Here is a 12,765-nt window from a genome sequence, read left to right as displayed (position 1 = left end):
TGGGAACAAACACCTCAGCCTATTTCTAAACATAACCAGGAACAATTACTTTATGCTATGCTGATGTAAAAGAGAGATACAATCCCCAGCTTTCTAGCGGTGTAAAGCCTTTTATTTTTGCCCTTATTGGTTTACAAGATGTTAGACGTGAAGGGTCAGATTTTCAAAGGGGCCTCAGACCAGCCTCCAGTATTGTGTGCCATAATTTATCCCCCTACATTTTTGGGAACTTTCCTTTCGATGCCTCTAAAGTTCTGGATGCAGAAAATTCAGGTGTGGGTGTCAGGTAGATAGCAATATTCCCAATTTGCACATGCAAATATGTTGCACATCCACATTTTCAGCTTCCAAAATGTAGGAGTCAAAAAGGACATACCCCAAATCATAAGGGTACAAAATTAGGGCCACAAACTTGGAGGCTGCATCTGAAGTGTTGATCCTAAAACTTTTGCTGCTGTCTCTGTCTAGCAGTGCTTACTTGGCGGTTTTCCAGGCCCAGGACTCAATATAGCAAATTGAGAGTGTTGGTCAAGTGAATCAAACAAGCTGCAATAGGGGCATGGCTAGAGATATGGTTGTTGTGGTTTTCAACACACATTTGTTATATTTTTATACCCATTGAGCTGACTGGTCAACTCCACATTCCAGCAGGATTTCTTTGTTGCCTGTAATGCCTCAGAATAACACATTCTGGAGCCTCATGGTAGAGCTAAAAGCAGCATAACATTGAGAGATCTAAACAAAAAAAAGATTAGTTTGTAGTTGATGTGCTGAATGTCCCTCTAATCCTGATTATCGGGGGGCATTCAGCATAGACTTCTGAAGCAAATGAAATTTATGAATTTTATTTTCAGGTCACCTTAAGGTAAAAGCTTGGGGCTGAAAACAAACCAGCAGATGAAGACCTAAAGCTCATTCTACTCTATCGGAAGCTTACAAACCATTAACATGATAAGGTTTCAAGCCCTTGAGTGCCTCAGAGATCCATAATATAATTTTAATGTCAAAATGGCATCTTAAAGCAGCTAGTACTCAGAACACAGAAGAGACTTTTGTGCTCTTTATGATCCTTTAGACATATGTAAGCATCACTGCAGTAGAAATTTGATCTAATTGAAGTTTTAGGTGCCAAATCCTTGGTTAATGCAACTTGCAAGGGAATACAGTTGTAACAACAGGAAAAAGGGGAGCATGGCTGAAGGAAAGAGGGGGAGGCCGAGATACTCCTATGATACGCTGCAGTCATCCAAGTTTTTGAGCCCTTGTGGCCATTGCTACCCTGAGTAAGTTAGAGCAGTACTGAGGCTGCTCTAACTTGGTGCAGGGGAAGAGGTTACCCAGGGGAATAGGTTACCCAGAGCAACTCCGGGTTCAGGATAGTGCAAAGGTGAGGTTTTTTGCCACTATCTGATCTGAGCTCTCTGCAGTTTAGCCACACCCAGGTTCTGCTTCATAATGCCTGAAATAGAAAATTATTCTTGAAGTCCATGAAAAAAGTGTAAATCAAACATTACTATATTTTGTTTATATGTGGCATTCTGAAATGTTTCTTGTGGTTTGTAGTGATGCTTTTGGGTAGTAATATGCATATATTGTGACAATAGTGCTCTCTAATATATTCACTACATTGTCATTTTACTCTGTTTAGTAGATGTACATGTAACTACATTATGAGCCATATTGTACAAATACAATTGTTAAGAGCATAGAGGTTTTTCACATGTGGCCTGAACATGTTGCAAGTCTAACCTTGAAAGGATTCACTCTTTCAGCATCATCTCTCAGCTTGGTTCTCTTTGATATTTGTGGCTGCTACTTAACCCTGGTTTTGGCAAGGGTCTGGAAAAGACTGAAGGGAGAGCAGCCATTTTGATGGGTGTGTGTGGGGTAAGTGTGAGAGTGTATAGATCTGAGAAACGGAGGCCAGATGGGCTTTGACCGAAAGGGTCAGATTTTGGCTAAGTCCAGAAGAGGCCTGACAGACTCTGGCTATGTCTTTGCTGGAAACATATGTATTTTTATGAGATATACCTACCTTGATTAAATACCTAGTCAAAACAAAGCAAAAGTAGTTTTTGCCTTGAGGTTGGTAGGTGAGGTCAGCCCTATGAAATCCACCTAGCATTGCCAACCCTCCAGGATTGGCCTGGAGTCTCCAGGAATTAAAGGTTAATCTTTAATTAAAGATTATGTCATATGATGAAATCTCCAGAAATATGTCCAACCCAAATTTGCAACCCTACCTCCACTTCAGGTTTACCTCAAGTAGCTATGTCTACCTGTACCTTGTCTCCATTAGGATTTGACAGTGAGATAATTATATCAATGTGAAAAATGCACTTTTTTTTTTTTTAAATCAAAACAAAGCCAGTGTAAGGGAGACACTGAGGTTGAGGGGTTCTGTCACACAGGGCTGATGGCTGTGTTTGCAGTAGCGCACCTCAGTTTGTACAGCATGAAATATATATATGGTTTGGTTCATATTTCTAGTTCTTCGCATTACATTACTGTTAGTATTTGATTTTAAGTATTATATTTTCTCAGGCAAGTACGAACTGATATTGCATCTCACTTCATTCACTGACAATTAAATTGAAGCTGAGGATCACACGCCAGGAGGGCTCGCTACCTTATCTGGAACGGGAAGTGGGAAACAGATCATAGCTTTGTATCAGTGGCAACAGGATTCCAGGAAAAGGAGTTACATAAGCACAGAAATGTATTGAATTCTATGTTTTGAAAAGTTGAGTTTATAGATATTGTAGTCAGGGGTAAGACTGCTATGTGAATTGTTTTGATTCATGCTTACACATTGATTGAGGTATTATGTTTGGAAAAGGAAATGATGCTAAACTTTTGGGAATGAACCTTGACTTGGAATTTCCTGCATTTTGTGTTTCTGATATTTAGAGTCAGTTAACACAGAATCAATAATGTGTTTGTGACTGTGTTTCTCAGAAGCGACAAACCAATTACTGAGTTATGCAGTTAATTCAAACAATGTCACAATCTGCAAGGAAACCCTTGACCTTGTCTACACTTAAGACTTGCCACTTTAACTATTCTGGCATAGCTAGAGCAACAAAAACACCTAGATTAGATGCAGTTATACTGATAGAAAAGTGCCTTTACTGGTATCGCTCATTCTGGTTCAGCAAAGTGAAATAAACTATACGAGTGTAAAACACCTTATGCTGGTATAATTGCATATACATGAGGGCTTTTACCAGAATAACTATGCCAGCAAATGACACCCCTAACCGACATAGTTATGCTGGTAAAACTATTAATTGCCGATTGACTCATATTATAGGGGAGCTGGTCAAACTAGAGGTCCTGAGACCTCGCAGAAGTCTGGGCCTTCACATGAGCTCAGTGTTCTACAGCTGCTGAGCTTGTGTCCACAAAGAGGCCTGAGCCTTGACATCGGCCCAGCAGACTGTAGCTGCTGAGACAGTGGTGTTGCAGAAGCCTTTACCTCGACAATTCACTCAGCAGGCTAGATGTGCTGAGCCAGTAACCTTACAGAGACCAGACGTTTCTCATTAGACGAGCATTCTAGCAACTCTGGCTGAGCTCAGTGAGCACACAGAGACCTGTGCCTTGACATCAACCAGCAAACCACAGTTGCTAAGTAGATACCAAAGGGGGATCATGGGAAAGTGCAACGCCCACTCCTCTTCTTTACTTCTGTTCAGTTTGGGGAAGCTCAGATGCCTCAGAATTTTCCGCCTCTGTTGTCTTCACACTGTCTAGTGAAATGAAGATTCATTGGGCAGGAGAATCCAAGTTGGTGTTTGGCTGAGGAATTCATTTCAGAGCCTTTCCTACTAGGAGATGGAAGAGCCCCAGAACCTGCTGGGAGAAGCTGAATTCTCCAATCTGGGAGTACCTTATCTACCTCCTTTTTACTGTATTATTTGTCACCCTTCTGGTCCTCGCTCCTCTCCAGGGGACTGAGAAGGAAGAAGCTTTCCGCTTCTAGCTCTTCCTCCCATCCAGGGGAAATGGGAAGGCCTGTCCTTTCCTTCTACCAGTCGGATTCTAGAGGAAACAGAATGGCCCTCTGAGTTTCCTCTTCACTGCAGGCACCAAGATAGGTGATTCAGAGTAAAATGATGTCACCCAACACCAGTGGGGTCCAACTTTCTCAGCCTGAACACATTGTTTCCAAAAGGTCAGTGATCACAATCAATATGCTCTCTTGTAAACTCTGTACAGAACAATTGTCCTACCTTATCCTCCCCTTGCTTTGCTTGTCTCTCACCTGTTCATTTCTGGCTGAATTGGAAATGTTGTCCAATGCACCTTGGCTAAGTTCACCTAGGTGAGTCATGACCAATATTTTATTATTAGATAGCTGAAAATGTTTGTTCACAGAAGTAGTAATTTCCAAAGCAACTAATGTAGCATTGAGTGAACTTACACAGCTGGTAAACAGTCACTTTTAGGTAAAAAATTTTCCCAGATGAAACAAGTTTGTCAGACGACTTTTTGTTTCTGCCAATCCATCATGCTTTTCCTTCAGTGCAGAATTACACTTCAACACTAGTATTTCCATACGAAGGCTGGAGACCACTTTGTTCCTTTTTTATCTTCTGTGGCATACAGGAGAATATATTTTTGAACAAACATCACTTTCTAAAGAGAAGCCTTCAAAGCAGAATTGAAACTTTTTTGCAACATTTTCTTGCTATGGTCAAAGTCCATTTCATATTGCAATAGTAAATGCTTGAAATGGTGAATATTCTTGTTTTGCAAATGACTCAAAAAGAAGGTTAGACTAATTCTGAATGTTTCATCATCACCATTGGAGAGGTGAAGAAAATATCCCCTTCATATGATTCAAGTGTGAGGTAGTATCTGTGAGGAATGCAAAATCATTCAAATAGTCATCATCCTCTAATACTTTCAGTTCCCCAAATTCACGTTTTTCTTTCATAAGCTGTATGATTAATTTTTAAGAAACCCAAATCAAGAGAGAGCCTTTCACCTTTGGCAGCCTTCTCACTTTACAATGTATTAACAGTTCACCTCCACCAGCTTCCATTTCTTCAGTGACATTGCCCAACTCATTGATTCTAGGCTTCTGCATATATTCTGCCACATTTGATTATGACAATTTTCTGTGAAGCTTGAATACTTGCTACACAGAGATTTTTGATGCAAAATGCAATGGTATTTGAACAGCAAACTGTTGAGGAATTTTTCCAAGAACACATTCAGAATGTCAGTCAGTAATCGTTGGGGCCCCATCGTTCCAGATGCTTCCAAAATTTTCCAATGCAGTATAGCACATTCAACAGAAACACGTCGTTCTTCAAACAAATATTCTCCTTTTGCTGTTCTGTGTTGCAATTGTAGGTCAAGAGGTGCTTGGGTGACATCAGAAATGTTGTCATTGCACCATATGAAAACATCGAACTGTGTCATTTTGCAGACAATACTTTTGTCGACTCCCAATGAAAAAAATGACACATTGACCCAAATCATTTGACTTGCTCAGACACGTCTCAGGCCATTTCATCCAACACCCTGATTGTATTACAAGAGAACAACTGCACTGAGGTGCTACCTACTTCATTTGCTGCAGTCATGAGGCTTTATTTCCCAATCTCTTCTTCATCCATAAATCCATGTTTCTTCTTAGCCAAAAATAATAAAATTTCCTCTGCAGCTTTTGTTCACAGAAATTGCTTGGTGAATCTGAAGAAATTTGCAAACTGGATACCATCAGATTAGGCCTGAATAAAGACTGGGAGTGGTTGGGTCATTACAAAACCTAACTTTAATTTCCCCGATACTAATTTCTCCCTACTGTTACTCATACCTTCTTGTCAACTGTCTGTAATGGGCCACTCTCTTACCACTTCAAAAGTTATTTTTCCTCCCTTCATAGCCTGCTGTTAATTGATTTATCTAATTAAACTGACCTCATACTTGGTAAAGCAACCCCCATTCTTTCATGTATTTATACCTGCTCCTGTATTTTTTTCACTTTGTGCATCTGATGAAGTGGGTTCTAGCCCACGAAAGCTTATGCCCAAATAAATGTGTTAGTTTTTAAGGTGCCACAAGGACTCCTCGTTGTTTTTTCTTCCATTTAGTCCCTTGTGGAAGTCTGACCCAGTTGGGTACTTATCACACGGTGCATGGTTTGGCTTATAACCATGTTCTACACTGAGCATCTGTGCAGTGTACATATGTAGTCCACAAACGAGATGTAGGCTTCTTGCCCTGTGGACTTATAAATAAACACTGCTCTTCCTACACAGGACTGAAATCACGGCTAAATAAATTGTTGTCTTATTTTCATTTGCTAGTGATTTGTTTCTTGAAAGTCATGCTTAATCACTACTAGTTCAGACAATGCACCTTTCTGATTCCAGTGACTTGCTGACAGATGTATGGAACCAAAGAAAGCAGGTTGTAACACGGATCTTTGGAAGAGCTGATCAGCTTTCGGGTGGTGTTGAAAATTGGATGTGTAGTTGTGCCAGCAGGGTGTGTACTTGGCAGATATAATAAAAAAATAGGTATCTCCCCAAACTTAACTTTCAAACTGAGTCCCCTATAGCTTGCCTGCAGGCTTCTTTCCAAGTGGGCTGTTGTTTCTCAGCTTCTTCTCTTTACTTTTCTCCTGGACTGCCTTGGCAGGGAGCCGTCCTTTGCCAGATGCTCCCCTAGCCTCAGACAGAGTCACTTAAGCTCCCAAACTCCCATCCTGCTCTCCCTGGAACTCTCTCATCCTGGCAAGGAAGCAGGCACTGGTGTAGCCAGAACAACTTCTCTTCCACATTGATGTGGAAGATGGCTGTAGGAAAGGGACAGCAGCTGCTCAGATCTGGCTGCTAACTCCTCCTGAAGTTGCAGGGGAAGCAGTTGCAGACAGCTGGGGAGGGGCTCCGCATACCACCTATGCATTGCAATGGACCCAATTCAAACACTTGAGTTTAAAAAGAACTATATGACTCAGGGAACACATTTTCAATTCATAATCAAATGTAAACATCGAAACTTGTGGGCCTATGGGTTGGACACCGTTGTCCTTCACGGCCCCACATTGTATGTGTGAGCAGACACTCTCTCTGTTCAAGTGGCTGTGGTCTTGCTTGGGGCTGTGGACTCCTTTCTGATAAATGTATTCCCTCTTTCCCATTCTCTTCTCCCTGCTGTATTGCACCAAAAAAATGGTCAAATGCCACCACCAAAGTGACACGCAACTACTAGAAATGGTGAACTCCTTCTCCTTTAACCACTACATATGCAGTGTGCATATACATGCATGTCCTGTCTGCAGACACACAATAGCATGGTGTGACAGAGGGCTAGTTCAGGGGTGGGCAAACTACGGCCCCAGGGCCGCATCCGGCCCTTCAGATGTTTTAATCCGGCCCCCGAGCTCCCGCTGGGGAATGGGGTCCGGAGCTTGCCCCACTCCAGCCAGGGGCTTGCCCCGCTCCACGTGGCTCCTGAAAGCAGTGGCATGTCCCCCCTCCGGTTCCTATCCGTAGGGGCAGCCAGGGGCTCCGCATGCTGCCCCCACCCCAAGCACCATGGCCAATGGGAGCTGCAGGGGCGGCGCCTGCAGATGGGTCAGCGCACCGAGCCACCTGGCTGTGCCTCCATGTAGGAGCCGGAGGGGGGACATGCCGCTGCTTCTGGGAGCTGCTTGAGGTAAGCACAGGAGCCTGTACCCCTGACCCACTCCTGCACCCCAACCCCCTGCCCCAGCCCTGATCCCCCTCCTGCCCTCCAAACCCCTTGGTCCCAGCCTGGAGCACCCTCCTGCACCCCAACCCCATCCCAGAGCCCGTACCCCCAGCTGGAGCCCTCACCCCCCCTCTGCACCCTGCCCTAGCCCGGAGCCCCCTCCCATATCCTGAACTCCTCATTTCTGCCTCCACCCCAGAGCCCACACCCCCAGCTGGAGCCCTCACCCCCTCCCACACCCCAAACCCCAATTTCATGAGCATTCATGGCCCACCATACAATTTCCATACCCAGATGTGGCCCTCAGGCCAAAAAGTTTGCCCATCCCGGGCTAGTTGCAGCAGCCTGGTGGCTGAAGTTGCTGCAGCACAGAGATGGGTGAAGGCTTAACTGGAGCCAATCAACCTGTATCTGTTAGGGATTGCTGACGCTTGATAGTAATTGCTGGGCTAATGAGACAATTGGTTCAGTAACTGGGAGGATATATAATTGGGAGGAACAGGAGGGGGAGGAGAGAAGCTGTGTGGAAAGCTCCTCCTGCTGGATACCTGCTCTAGATCCTGCCCTGTGTGAAAACAGAGGATTAAAGGTACATATGGTGGAAAAGAAATAAAGTGTGTGTGTGACTGAGACCATGAACACAGGCTAGGCAGTGCTGCTGCCTGGATAGCTGAAGAAGTACCCTGTGACACATGAGTAATAATTGAGAAAAAATGTTGGTAATAAGCACATGCGTCATACATTCTGGGGATGGCACTATTTCTTGTAAATTCTCTTTTGTCCTGAAACTGCTACTCCTGCCAAAACCTCAGCAATCTTACTAAATGTGAAGGATTCTTTTGTCAGCCAGAGAAGGAGATTAATATAACTACTGTACTGTGCATGCTTTTGGTAACATATTTCTCTTTTCCTGTAAAGAACTAGCAATTAGCACCCAAAAGTTGTTCTAAGTTTTTATGCCACTATAATGAATATTGAAAAGATTTTCATTTTCTTGAAGGTTAAGATAATGTGTTTAAAGGTTTTAAAAGTTGGAGAGTAAAAGTAATGAAGATGCAAGTCCCTTGGTCATTTATAAGGAAGCTATTGCAAAAAAAAGGGGAGGGGGGTACAGTCCTGTTTCCCGCACTTCCTACACCAGTGCTCCTTTATCATGAGTTGGATTACTCTGATCTGGAAAGGAGCGGGGAAGCAGTTCACAGATTACATTCAGGCCAGAATTTGATGGTGCTGATTTTTTTTTTTTTTTGAGCTGCTTTTAAGAGATTTTATTCTTAATACAACAGGCAGGAAGGGGAGGTTCCCTGCAGGAGTCAGCCACAGTCTGGGCTTAAACAATGTAGGATAATGCTATTACGCTATCTTAATATTTTGATGGTGCTGTAAAGAGGTTAATGGGTTGGATGAGACTATAGTCAGATTAAATGCAGTGTTCTGGAGCCCAAGCACACTGGGATTTTATCAGTGAGTGACTGTACGTGTGGTAGAGCTTAAACATGACGATGGACTTGATTATGATTCGTCACACGGAGCATTGATCTCAACATTCAGAAGTACATGAGTTGACCAATTACTCTCTAACTCAGGAATTAACATGCATCTGTATTCTTTCTTCAGAAAAAAACATGACAAATATTCCGGCACTCTGGCATGTTCACAGCTTTGGCAAGGTTTAATTAACATAGAGGTTTGTATGCTCTGTAGCCAATGTAATCACCAGCCATCACAAGGGACCCCCTTCCAACACAGTGTGCTGTTTTGAAAGAAAAAAACTGACCTTTTTATGACTTTGGCTGCACACATTTTAACTGAACAGCAGTGCAGCAGATGACAGGTTTGTTCCATTGCTGCAGCTATCTTTGACCTAGATTCCTGAAATTACCCACCAACTCAGAGCTAATCAATGAGAACTAATTGTAGTTACTTGTAGTACAGTGAAAGCTACGCATGATGTGGAAATCAATGTGTTCGTATGTGTGTGTGCATGTGCAAATAAATGAACTGTAGTAGGTCAGATATTATATTTGTTTCGTTGTGGTGCTACCAAGTACAGTCAAAAGAAAAAAAAAAACTTGAAACTGTGCTTTTTCTTGAAATTGGGTTTTTTGCTGTACCCAGCTTCTGGCAAAAGGGTAGTTAGTGTCCACCAGTTTGAGTGAAGTGGCCTGACTCTGTAAGGTGTCGCACACCCTCAACTCTTACAGAAGCCAATGCAAAGTGAGAGCGCCCAGCACTTCGTAGCACTGAGCCCTAAAAAGGGCTTCTCATTCTGCTAAGCTACTCTACTCAGCTGTAACCTACAAATAGTCAGCCTGTTTGTAAATACCCGGACCCACCATCCCAAATTAGCTTACAACTGGAAATATTTTTTCTGAAGTGCCGTCATCGTAACAGTCCAACAGGTTTGCCCGATACTGTGGTTATTACTTTGGGGTTTACCACCTCCTTGAAGGAGATTCCCTGTAATGTTGTCTAAATTGGCACCATTCACCTGTTCAGAAAGCTGGCCAGATGCAATTTTTTTTTACTACAAAAGACCGTTGTCAGTCAAAAAAAAAATCTTTAAAAAATATATACATAAAAATTAGAGCTGGTCAGAGATTATTTGACAGCACTTTGATTCATCGAAACAAGAAGTTTCCATGGAAACGTATCTGTTTCAACAAAACTTTGGTTGGGAAGGTTCCTCATGTCAAGGACGGACAAAAGCGAAGAGAGACACAGAGATCAACCCATATCAGAATAGCCAATAGTCCTGTGGTTAGGACACCCACCGGAGATGTGGTTCAAATCACTGCTCTGCCTAATTTGCAGCAGGGACTTGAGTGGGCCTCCCACATTCCAGGTGAATGCTCTACCCACGGGGATGTAGAGTCTGTCTGAAAATAAATATGTAACTATTTATACAAAGTGGAACAGCTCCAACAGGAGAGACTGAATCTGGCCTAATGATGCAGGCACTCTGCCTGATTCAGAGCAGGGACTTGAACCTGCCTCTTCTACATCCTAGGTGAGCACCCTAACCACTGAGCTGTTAGCTTTTTTAATTTGGGGGGAAAGGAGAGAAGAAGGGAAGTCTCATTTTATTGTATTTTTTACAACAATGTGAAAGGTCTAGATTTTGTTCTGATGCAGCACAAAATGAAATATTGAAAACTCAATATTTTTGTGTCCCTGAACTGTTGCTTTTCAGCCAGCCCTAATATAAATGTGTAGTTAACTAACTAATGTGACTCTCACTGAGAAAATGTCTGTTGTAATTCCACCAAAGTCAGTGGATTTACATTACAGATGGATTTGCTTCATTGCTTCTAATGATGCAACATGGAAACAGTTCAGAGGTCTATCTTAAGAGCAGTCATTAGGATGACTTATCTCCATTTTGTTTATGATCTAATTGCAGCTTTGGAGTCTCTGGCAAATTTTGAGTTCTGTTTATTAGCATCGTAGGAATTGGCACTATGTTTTATTTAGTGTCTCTGTAATGAAAATCCAATCTATAGGGGAGGGAACATTATCATTTTATAGAAACTGAATAGCTTTCAGAAGTCAATAAATTACATGAAAACAATTGAATGGTGACCAAGTATTTAGTTCTTGTGTCTGCCTTTCCCTAGAGGCAACCATACCCTTCAGAAATCTTTTCTCAGAATTTAAATGTATTCACTTGGCAATCTCTCTGATCAAACAGAGGCATAATACTGTATCCGGTAAGTATTAAACCATCCTTCACTGATGATGTTAACAGTAAAGGCAGAGGCCTGGAACTAAGGCTGGTATGAAGTTATCAATGATATGAGTCAAGTGTGGGATTCATATTAGATTGGGCAGTTCACAAATTGTTGTCAAGGGCAGGTTTATATAATTCTAGAGACAGGTGCAGTGCTGTTTCATTCAGACAAAAAGAAAAGAAGAACGTCTGCTTGGGTGAGTAATCTAGAAACACAGGATTTATAAAATACTTCTCACCACAATGAATTGTTGCTTAGCTTCTCTTTTCCCAAGGAAAACAAATGCAACTGCATACATCCTGTCCAGACACTCAGCTAAGGAGGAAAGTTCTGAAACTGGATGGGCATCTGAACACTTTCTTGTATGAGACTCTCCAGACAGCCAAATAAAGGTATTAGTAATGTGGAACTCTTCTGATATATAATCTGTATATTGTATCAGACTTTCATCATATTACTTGTGCTTCCTATTTTTAATAATAGAAACATTGATGGCTCCTGAAATAAAGTGCAAAGAAATCCATGGAATTATGCTAATTTGTAAGTGGACAAGCAACCCTGATTCACCTGGGGTTTAGTTAAGCAAATGAGAGGGGGCCACCATTCGGAGGGGGCCACGTTCTTTGTTGCTACCTCCCTGCAGCTAGCTGCACAATGTGCTGCCGGTTGAACAAAGCTGGGTGTACCCTGTCATAGATCCCGAATTAACTGTCCCTCTGCCCCTTCATGGTCTGCTCAGGAGGTGCCCATTTAGGTCTCAGGCCTCCAGCTGTCATCTCTCTGTGGGCAGGGACCTATGTCCCTCTCCCTCCCAGACCTGGGGTTTGGGCTTGCAGTCCAACTGTAATTCACTATGACTGTCCCAGCAGATCTGACCTTAGTCCAGCTCTTGTGATTTGCTTTCTCTCAAGGGAAAGTGACTGTTTTTACTAATGACCAGCTAGCTTTCACAAAGCACAGTACACTTTAAACAGGTGATACTGGTCACTATGAAAGACAGGATACTGAAATAGATGGACGCTGGGTCTGATTCAGTATAGCAATTCCCATGTTAATGGGGAGATATCTAAGAACTACTGTGAACAGGGGTTGCAGAAATTATTTCTACCTTTTAAAAAAGGGCAGGGTTGAAGGAATGGGACATTGCAATAGACAATCTCTCTGCACCACCCTTATGCAAGTTAAGTTTTCAGCAGAAGACGTACAAAATTAAAATATTTTCCTGAAATAAATATTAGATTCAGTACAATCTCTGTATATTAAATTTGCTGCCTGACTAATATTTTAAGAATCACAGAAGTAGAGAATAAGATAAATGATT

Source organism: Terrapene carolina, unplaced genomic scaffold (genome assembly GCF_002925995.2).
Source record: "Terrapene carolina triunguis isolate 2854851 unplaced genomic scaffold, T_m_triunguis-2.0 Scaffold789, whole genome shotgun sequence".
NCBI classification, from domain to species: Eukaryota; Metazoa; Chordata; order Testudines; family Emydidae; genus Terrapene; species Terrapene triunguis.
This window is presented reverse-complemented; position numbering follows the sequence as displayed.